The following is an 11960-nucleotide window of genomic DNA, read 5'->3' as shown; positions in this document are numbered from 1 at the left end:
TTTGTTGCTGCATTTTATTGGCTAATGAATCAATTCTTGGACTGTAGTTGGTTGATTTTAGTTGAAAACATACTTCACTTAAATCTGTTCCATAACGATTCCTTACAGTTAACTTAATAAAATTCAATGAAGAAAAAAGCTCCTCACATGCATAAGTAGATCCAAACATTGTTAATAAAAAGAAAGTTAGTTTTTTCATAGAAGCAAATTAATTTAGAAGACTTTTCCACTCATTAAGAATCAAATTTTCCGATTTAACATTCCTATCAATTTCATGATGATTATTTTTCAGCTCATTATTCTAATTAATAAATTTATTTCTCCAAATATTATTTCCCTGAAATTCTATTAACTCCATTTCTAAATTTTCAATACTTAATCACTCAAAAAATCTAAGTTCAAGTTCGTCAAATTTAATACTATGTGGATTTATTTAATTCTAAAGTTGAATCTAGATGACAAAATTTGGAAAATCTGCTTGAAAATAGTTCGTATACATTTTTTAATATTTTTATATATTTTGTTATTATTTATTTCATGTCAAGCTGATTATCTTTAAAATTTTTTGAATTTATTCATTGTTTTTTCAAATAAGGAAAATATTTCAAGTTTTCATTTTATAGATCTTTACAAAAAACTTCAATTTTTTTCCAAAAATTTTAATATTATCAAACATAGTTAAAACTGTTTGACCTCAGACTTGAAGTTTTTTATTTAAATCATTATACATTGCAGCAAAATCTGTGAAAACACATCAAATCATTCAACCAATTTAAATCAGTGAGATCAGGATAATCTTGAGATTTGGCCGACAAGAATAAACGTACTTCTTCCAGTAATTCAACAAATCGATGAAAAACTTGCCCGCGACTCAACCATCGAATACTATTATACATAAGAAGGCCAGAGTATTGCGACTTGACCTCTTCTAATAATTTGGCAAACTGTCGGTTGTTTAAAGCTCGAGATGTTATGAAATTGATAATTTTTTCAACAGTTTCCATTACTTTTTGAAGCGATTTCATACTATCTTTTGCACACAACGCTTCTTGGTGTATAATACAGTGAAAGTTGATGATAGGATGCGACATTTCATTGAAAAAAAGTTCAATAAATCCATTGTGTCGTAATATGCCTAATGCTTTGCATTGCGCATCTTACATTTATCAATGAAAAATGTATAATCTGTATTTTATATTACTAGTATATATACAAATAATTAATTTATTATTTATTTAAATTGAACAAAAAGTGCTAAACGAGCCTGAGAAGTTACATCTGTACTTTCATCAAGACAAATCGAAAAAAAGTCTGCTAAAGCTAAATCAGTTTGAAGCTGATTTGATACATCGTCACTCATTCATAAAATTCTTTCTTTAACAGTATTTCTACTAAAAGGTAAATCTTGAATATGTTTTATTATTTCATTTTTATTCGCAAAATCATGAAATAAAGTATTTTATGTCATTAAAAAACTTCTTTAATGTATTATCCATCGGAAACTGGTTTACCATGTTGTACAATACAGTGGGATACAAAAAAACTAGCAGCTGTTAAATTATTATTTGGTTTAAATGCAGCTTTGAAATTATTTGATTGATTTTTAAAACATTTCAATTTTTGCGAAATTAATTCCAACATTTCTTCAGTTGATAAAAAAAATATGTCCGTATGAATTGTTTTAAAATGTCTTTTTACATTAAAACTGCGACTAACTACTGTTTCATTACATAAACAACATAACTCTTTATTATTTTTTTGAACTAACCCATAATCTACGGTCCATTGTTCGTGAAATGATCTTCCACTTTTACTTTTTGACATCATTTATTAAAAAATATAACCTTTGAATTATTATAAAAATAACACTCACCAATAATGAAAACTGCCAAAACCATACATTCAGACAAATCAAAGGCAACGATAAAATTTGACAAATGAAACACATTCGATTCGACGAATGAGTAATGACTAACGCTAGCCGTGGACCAGTTTTACACATTATATCCGTTATAAAAATATATACCTAATAAAGTTCTTACCGAATAAAATTTTCTTATCGAAAAGTAATAAAATAAATAGTTGCTGAGCAGTGTAGATATTCAATTCAATGCGTGTAGGTATAATACCATAAACTTAATACTTCATTGTGGTAATCTCAATTTATTTTAGTCTACGTCCTACGAATAGTGGTATTTGAAGACAAACTTTTACACAGTCACTAAAATAGTGTGCGCGTGTCATAGGTTCGCCATCTCTGTCATAGATGGATCCCAATTTTTACGATTAACTCATAGTCTTATACGTCATAAATGAGATATGTTCAAAAGTTATGTGTGAGCCCGGTCAAGCTCCAAGTAGCTTAAAATCGCCCAGTACTCCTCTGGTCGCAATGATATCAATCGTGTCCGGCACTACCGGTACCATGCTGTCATTACGTTTGTGTCCGCTGTTGAAGTTAGATCGTACCGTTGAGTCCAATGACTCGTAGCCAGTGATTTGGCATAGTTTTCTTTTGTTGGGTTTATGTCGGCCTGATAGGCGAAGCCCCAACGTACGTTTTATTAAATACTCAATCCACCTTTGGAGTTGATATTATTAGCGTTCAAACACCGGTGGTGTTCTTCTGTTGTTTGGTCCGTTCGTGCGTCCTGTCGCTGGGAAATTTATCGTAACAGGCATGGTTGTTAACGTCATCCAAGAAGTATTTGTTGTGAAGAGCTCTAAGCATCGCAATATCACGTGGCGGAGGAAGTATCAGATGGCTGGATGATGTTACTCCTTTTTTTTTTTATGTTAATGTTTTTACTATATGTAATTGTTTAATTTATATATGCGTAATAGAATCATGTCGTTAGTTAGAATAGAATAACATTTCTTTAGTTAATTATTCGATTATCAAGTAAAACCCCCGACCCGTCATTTATATTAAGATAACTAACTTAACGTTTATAAAGTCTTGAAATATTCACTCTGGGAATTAGAATTTCATTATAATATATTTTTACAAGATAAATAAGATTATTAATACTGTACTATTCTAATAATGAATGTACATTCCTTGACATAATATACAAAANATGAATGTACATTCCTTGACATAATATACAAAATATAAGGCTATGCGAAAATGCAAAATAGTATTTTAATATAAATTCTGTGTGGACAAAAAAAAGTTCCAAGCGAAAAAAGTACAATTGATCAGTAAGTTAATTATAAAACTAAAGATAAATATAACAATAAACAGCATTAAATTTATCAACAAATTTGTATTACAAATATATTTAAAAGAAATCGATAGAAAGTATCTCAGTAAAATTATACTTAATAAACTAAACATAATATATAAAAATAACAAACATAATTTCAAAATAAAAAACGGTAGCACAGTGGAGTCGAGGCACAGTGTAGACAAGGCATAGATGGGACAAGTATAGATGATATTTGACAGTGATTAAAATCACTATCATAATAAACGCTTCGATACAAGTCTGTAAATAGTGTTTCATTTAGAGAAATTGGTGGATTATTCCAAAAGCAACATCAACTCTTATTATATTGATTATACCCTAATTAGTAGTTCTTTGATTTTAAAATATAATATATGAATAAATGCTAATTATTATTATTAAATTTAGTATCATAATTATGATAATGTATGATAATGAAATACATAAAATAAGTATGATAATGAAATTGATATTCAATAATTTAATATTGTAATTTAAACGGAGAAATTATAAAAACAATAAAGAAGTTGTATTTTGCTTTATCTTTACGTAGATAAAAATTTAAAGGGCTTGATACAATAAATTTCAATAAAAACTGTTTGTTACTATAAATAAATGCACTGAACTACAAGGAACTTTAATCAGTAACAAAAATATACTATTCTAAATCAACTTTTCGCGATGTTTTCAAATATGCAATTAGACTTTTTCTATCACTTCTAAGTTTTAATATTATTAAAAATTAGTATTGACATATAAAAAATTCGCATCGAAGCTAAAAAATTGGCTATTTAAGCTAACTCAAATTTAAAAATTACTTTTTCCACTTTAAAAAAATTAATAAGTTTAATTTCTTACGTCTTATGAACTTTATTCTGTGTCAATTAAATTATATAATATTCATGAAAGTAAATATATTCTCCTAATACGATATTTTAAAATAAAATAAAATACAAAACCTAGAATTTTAATAGAAAAATAGCATATTTTTGAATACGGTAGCCATTTGCACATAGTAGATAAGGTAACAGACACAAAAAAAAAACACATCATGGTAAAATTAATACCTTCTCAGCTTCGCATCGAAGCTAAAAATTGTTAATAAACTAACACAATCAATTTATATATGACAGCAACAACATATATTAATAATCAGTTGAATAGAAAATTAAATCGTCATAAAAATTCATTTTTTACAAATTAACCCATTAATGCCCAGCGTTGCGTAAACGAAACATTTAAAAAGTAATTTTTCTTTATCTTGTTATTGAATGAAATTACTTTTTAGATGTTAAAATTTATTCTCAACAGAACAATAATTACGTTTTTAACACGCTTATATTAGTTTCACCTGTATGTATGTATGTATATATATTTGTAACTCTCCAAACGCCACGCGTTATCGCATATTCCGTCGTTTAGACTAGACTGTTATACGCATTCACCCCTCCCCACGCCCCGCTCGCACAAGACGGCAAACTATTCCTATAAAAATTTATTTTTAGTTATCGTACCCATACACGCGTGCTTGTCATCAATATTATATATACAGAATGGCCCACCACTCACTGACAACTTAAATAACTTTTGATCCAGTTAATATTTTTAGTTGATTTTTTTTTTTAATAATAGTTATACGTTAGGTCTATAGCTATATCTCAATAATTAATTTTTTTACATTTTATTAAAAATATTAATTATTTTTAAATTTTAAATAAAATGTAAAAAAAAAATCTAAGATAGCTATTTTGTAGAGTAGAATCTCAGAAAAATTTTAGTAAAAAAATATCTTATTAATATTCAGTAGTAAATATTCTGTAGCGTTTTGAAGTTTGTGAAAATTTGAATTTTCATGTATTATTTTACGGTATTAAACATTGAAATACGTATTGAGAAAAGGACAGAAGAAAACGCTATCTTTTCATGATTACTGTGTATACATATGATGATAATGTGTATACATTACAAACTTGGCATTAATACCATGATAAGAAATTAGATAAGGCAATTATTACTTATCACTCTCATTCAAAAGTATATTGAAAAGATAGCGTTTTCTTCTGTCCTTTTCTCAATACGTATTTCAATGTTTAATACCGTAAAATAGTACATGAAAATTCAAATTTTCACAAACTTCAAAACGCTACAGAATATTTACTACTGAATATTAATAAGATATTTTTTTACTAAAATTTTTCTTAAATTCTACTCTACAAAATAGCTATCTTAGATTTTTTTTTTACATTTTATTTAAAATTTAAAAATAATTAATATTTTTAATAAAATGTAAAAAAATTAATTATTGAGATATAGCTATAGACCTAACGTATAACTATTATTTAAAAAAAAAATCAACTAAAAATATTAACTGGATCAAAAGTTATTTAAGTTGTCAGTGAGTGGTGGGCCACCCTGTATATAAACAAATTTTTATTTTGACTGACCAATACCGCCCCCGTGTAATGCGCCTTACGTATAGAGAGTGTTCAGTAAGTCAGGAAACGGGTTTCTATTGTTCTCATTGTTACAAACAATGAACACCCTGAACAGCCTGTATATATTTATATATTCTTACCACCGTTTATACCTCAAGTATAACGTTAGTCCGACCCGCCCGCCCACAAAATACGGTTATACCTAGTGCATGATACGTTTACGTACTTAAGTCGCTTTACTTGTATATGTATATATATTCTAATTACTATTAAAATTTATTTATTAACACACTTTATTCTTATTTAAACATATAGAACTCATTCATTCCGATTACAAAGGATTATTTCCGTATAGTCATTTTTCGTCACTACCTCCATGTTCCGGGAGTGGGTAATTTACGCGTCTGCTGCTTTCCTTGGATGTGGGAGCCGTTTCTCAGACTCCCTCCCCGGAATTGAACCCTGATTTTCCGTTACAACCATAATATTGATAGTAACTACTATCATAACATGTAACTAAAAAGTGAAAAATAAATATAGTTTAAAAAACTAAAAAAACACGCTTTTAAAGCACATCAAACTAAAAAGTTAAAAATAATTTTTATAATAAGCTTAAAACAATAATGTACGAAAAGTACATTATAAGTACAAGTGGGTGCTTTGTGCCNCAATAATTTAATATTGTAATTTAAACGGAGAAATTATAAAAACAATAAAGAAGTTGTATTTTGCTTTATCTTTACGTAGATAAAAATTTAAAGGGCTTGATACAATAAATTTCAATAAAAACTGTTTGTTACTATAAATAAATGCACTGAACTACAAGGAACTTTAATCAGTAACAAAAATATACTATTCTAAATCAACTTTTCGCGATGTTTTCAAATATGCAATTAGACTTTTTCTATCACTTCTAAGTTTTAATATTATTAAAAATTAGTATTGACATATAAAAAATTCGCATCGAAGCTAAAAAATTGGCTATTTAAGCTAACTCAAATTTAAAAATTACTTTTTCCACTTTAAAAAAATTAATAAGTTTAATTTCTTATGTCTTATGAACTTTATTCTGTGTCAATTAAATTATATAATATTCATGAAAGTAAATATATTCTCCTAATACGATATTTTAAAATAAAATAAAATACAAAACCTAGAATTTTAATAGAAAAATAGCATATTTTTGAATACGGTAGCCATTTGCACATAGTAGATAAGGTAACAGACACAAAAAAAACACATCATGGTAAAATTAATACCTTCTCAACTTTGCATCGAAGCTAAAAGAAAATTAATCTTATATTTTAATTCTACATTTTTAAAAAATATTTTTCATTAAAAATGAAAATTTTTAATAGTAAAATAATTATAATACATTTGTCGTGTGCGAACGTCAGAGTTGTTTCCCTCAGTATAAGACTGTATGCATTCACACACGAGCAGTGTTTGGACGACCGACAGCCTCGTCCATACGATAAAATATTAGTACATTACTAATGTTTTGACAAAGTAGTAATTGTATATAAAAAAGAAAACACATCATGGTAAAAATAATACCTTCTCAGCTTCGTATCGAAGTTAAAAATTGTTAATAAACTAACACAATCAATTTATATATGACAACAACAACATATATTAATCATCAGTTGAATAGAAAATTAAATCGCCATAAAAATTCATTTTTTTAAAAATTAACCCATTAATGCACAGCGTTGCGTAAACGAAACATTTAAAAAATAATTTTTTCTTTATCTTGTTATTGAATGAAATTACTTTTTAGATGTTAAAATTTATTCTCAACAGAACAATAATTACGTTTTTTATGAATTAATTAAGTGTTAATCCCTATGTTGCGTATACATAACATTTTATTGTAAAATAACTAAAAAGAAAAAAAAAATTTTGACTTTATAAATTATTATTTGGGTATATATTAAACTAAAAAAAACATAAAATTTGTTTTTTCCTAACTTTCAGAACTAATGGGTTAAGGGTCACAATAAACATATACCCAGAACTGAGTCAATGCCCATATTAAAACCATGCGCAAAGACTTCTCGAGCGTGTAATAAAAAAAGCTCGTTATTACACATGTACTAACCATAGATTTAAGATAATTCATTGTATCATATTGGATGACATATAATCGCGAAATAAATTACAGTCCATTAAACATTATTATTTTTAATTTTATTCGTTTTTTTTTTTATTTTGTTTAAATGAACCTTTAGAGACGNGTGCTTTAAAAGCGTGTTTTTTAGTTTTTTTAAACTATATTTTTTATGAATTAATTAAGTGTTCATCCCAATGTTGTGTATACATAACATTTTATTGTAAAATAACTAAAAAGAAAAACATTTTTTTTGACTTTATAAATTGTTATTTGGATATATATTAAACTAATAAATTGCAATAAAAACATAAAATTTGTTTTTTCCTAACTTTCGGAACTAATGGTTTAAGGGTCACAATAAACATATACCCAGAAATGAGTCAATGCCCATATTAAAACCATGCGCAAAGACTTCTCGAGCGTGTAATAAAAAAAGCTCGTAAAATGTTGAAAAATTAACTAATTGAATTGATTTTTTTATGATAACTTAGAAATGTCATTGGATGGGTCTTGTGAAAATTTCAAATCTTAAGCCGTAAAACGCTGGCGTATAATTTTCTTATATAGCTTTTAGAACATAGAATAGTGAAAGATTAACACTCCAATAACATAATATTATACTCAAGGGATTTCTGGTTGCGTCATTGTATTTTCATAACATAACAACATTTATAAAAAGTATTGACTTTTTATAAATTTTATTACTGAAAGAAATTTTATGAGGTAAAAAATACAATTCCAATATAAAAATTTGATATGTGATATTGTACGAGAACATTTAATAAATAATATCAGTACTAATAGTTTAATAAGAAAATAAATTGCAATATAATAATTATAATTATTTAATTTTAATAATTTACGCGATATTAAGTGTAATATGTTAATAAAATGTAATAGATATTTTTTAAATTAAAAAATAAAATAAAATTTAATAGTTTAAAATATTTTATTTTCAAATATCAAAAATAATATCAATATTATTGTTAATCATTCAAATTTTAATAATTCTAAAATCATATTACATTATATTTTTTATTTATATATAGATAAATGTTTACTTTTTATAATTTTAAGTTTCCAAATGACTCTATAAAATTGTTTGCTAAGCTATTAGAGTAACAGCATAAGTATTTGGATCCTATTGAAAACCGTAACTACTGTTACTTTGAACAAGATTCCTAATATTTGTTTGATATCTTACTTGAATTGGCTTATCATAGTCTTGTTGTGCTCTTGGATTATTAATATACCAATTAGAACTACTTATAGATTCTACTAAATTCCCTTCTGAAATTCTTAAAATACTAGTATGCTCATTAAAAAATAATCTTATTTCATTCTGCATCGTTATAAGACAATTTATAAAACATTCTTCTGATAAAAGATTATTTATTTCTCCTATTTCTATCAAATTATTTAAAATAAAATAAATGTGATTAATAAGTGTATTTTCTTTAGTATACATGGATAAGTTAACCATTTTAAAAAAATATAATAATGAATTTCTCATCTTTTTAATTTCTTTGTAAACGATTTGATAGTTGTTAGCCAAACTGTTTAGACATACGAATTGCAACTCATTAATGTAGTTATTTTTACAATAATGCCAGAAATCTATCGATAATTCAGTTAGACGTTGTAGATCAATACCATAATAAACGCTCAATAACAAATGGAATTGCCATACTCTATCGATAAAATTTTGATCTGTAATAATGTTAGTGTCCGAACCATGTGGAAATAGTTCATTTAAAGTAAACTCTTTAATATTATTTTCAAAATTCTTACCACGGAATAAAAATTTAATTTCTACTTCTTGCGTTGTTAATTTTCTCCACGCTGGCTTTTGTACCAAATCATTAAATTCAGAAACACTTATTGCTCTTAGGATGATATCATAAGTATTTGGATCATATTGAAAACCGTAACTACTGTTACTTTGAACAAGATTCCTAATATTTGTATGATATCTTTCTTGAATTGACTTATCATGGTCTTGTTGTGCTCTTGGATTATTAATATACCAACTAGAATTACTTATAGATTCTAATAAATTCCCTTCTGAAATTCTTAAAATACTAGTATGCTCATTAAAAAATAATCTTATTTCATACTGCATCATTATAAGAAAATTTATAAAACTTTCATCTGATAAAAGATTATCTATTTCTCTTATTTCTATAAAATTATTTAAAATAAAATAAATGTGATTAATAAGTATATTTTCTTTAGTATGCATAGATAATTTAACCATTTTATAAAAATATAATAATGAAATTTTCATCTTTTTAAATTCTTTGTAAACGATTTGATAATTGTTAGCCAAACTTTTTAGACATACTTTTTGCAACTCATTATTGTAGTTATTTTTACAATGATGCCAGAAATCTATCGATAATTCGATTAGACGTTGTAGATCAATACCATAATAAACGCTCAATAACAAATGGAATTGCCATACTCTATCGATAAAATTCAGATCTGTAATAATGTTAGTGTCCGAACCACGTGGAAATAGTTCATTTAAAGTAAACTCTTTAAATTTATTTTCAAAATTCTTACCACGGAATAAAAATTTAATTTCAACTTCTTGAGTTGTTAATTTTCTCCACGCTGGGTTTTGAACCAAAGCATTAAATTCAGAAACACTTATGGCCATTACTCTCAAATTGATAGCACCATATATACAAAAAGAAAATAAAATTAGTTGAAACATTTTGGAAAAATGATTATTTGTGATCAATACTATTACGTAAAAAAACGTCTTCCTTTTTTATACAAGAACTGTACCATTACAGTTCTCTTTGTTTAATATAAAAGTACACAATTGTTATTTTCGATCAAATTTAGAGTATTGGGCAAATAAAATCTATTAAAGTGTACTTAATAAAATGCGTATTTACGCAAATATTGAAAATATGTTCTATTATTTATACAGAGTGTTCAATAAGTTCGGAAACACCAATTTTTTAGAGCCGCTATTGATTTTTTTAATAATTTTTTTTTTAGAGGCTAATTGAATAATTAAATGCATCTTTTACGATTAAAATTAAAGTTCAACCCTAATGCAAAAGGGTAGAAATCTACCCTAACTTAAGAAATTTAAATGGCAACCATTACTTTTTTTTAAATTTTCGGTTAGGAAATTTTATTTATAACAAAAATACTTTTAAAATTTAAAAATTGGACAAGTCATTTTTGAGATTTTGTTGTTTAAAAGCATCAATTTTGAGTTTGGAAGCCCATTTTCTACAGTAAAAACTAATCAATGTGTAATTCCATAGATACAATAATCATAAATTGCCTGATTATTGTTGCTTGGTTTATCTTAATGATCGTATTTGAGCATGAAACGATCAATAAATATTGTTAAATTGATATTGTGCCTTATCAATGGAATTATTAAATATCAATAAAAATTTAAGATTTACGATTGCATTTTTATCTCGTTTACAAGTGAAGGTAGATAGTTGTTGAAAAACATGTGTATTATCAAATTAAATATTTTAGTCAACATCCCAATTGTATGTTGTTATTCGTCAAAATGATTTTAACGCGTCTTTATCATTTTGCGGCATGAAAATGTAAAGGTTCTATGTCAGATATTTTCAAATTGACTTTTTAATTTTTTAATTTTTTAATTCTACTAAGCTTGCAATATTTATTTAATTTTTTTTTTAAAGTTCTATCTATTAAAATCAATAATATTAAAAACTAAATAATTTTACTTATAGAATCTTATTGCTCTGTAAGCAACATTTTGTACTCTTTTATGTTTCACAGATAGATTTTTGTTTTAATGATTAATTTTTAAATAATGTACACATTTTTTCTAATTTTGTTTTAATTATTCACTAAAATAGTTTTAATTATAGGACGTGCGCTTTAATTTTACGTTTATTTTTCTGTTGCACATTGCTTCAATTAATTTTAAATACGTATTTCTAAGATAAATCCATAAAAAATCAGCATGTATATGAAACTAGTCAGATGAATATTATGATAATTTCACTGTACCATAAGTTCTATCTTTCCATTGGATAATTCACTACATAATCACTACTAATTTAACTACTATTCTGTTGTGATGGAACATCGTCCAGTTGCTTATATGTCTTATTATATTACATTGGGTTTGTTCACTTATATTTTAAGTAAAACGCACGATTCATCAATTTA

The sequence above is a fragment of the Daktulosphaira vitifoliae genome, unplaced genomic scaffold (genome assembly GCF_025091365.1).
Source record: "Daktulosphaira vitifoliae isolate Bord-2020 unplaced genomic scaffold, ASM2509136v1 Scaffold_4, whole genome shotgun sequence".
NCBI classification, from domain to species: Eukaryota; Metazoa; Arthropoda; class Insecta; order Hemiptera; family Phylloxeridae; genus Daktulosphaira; species Daktulosphaira vitifoliae.
This window is presented reverse-complemented; position numbering follows the sequence as displayed.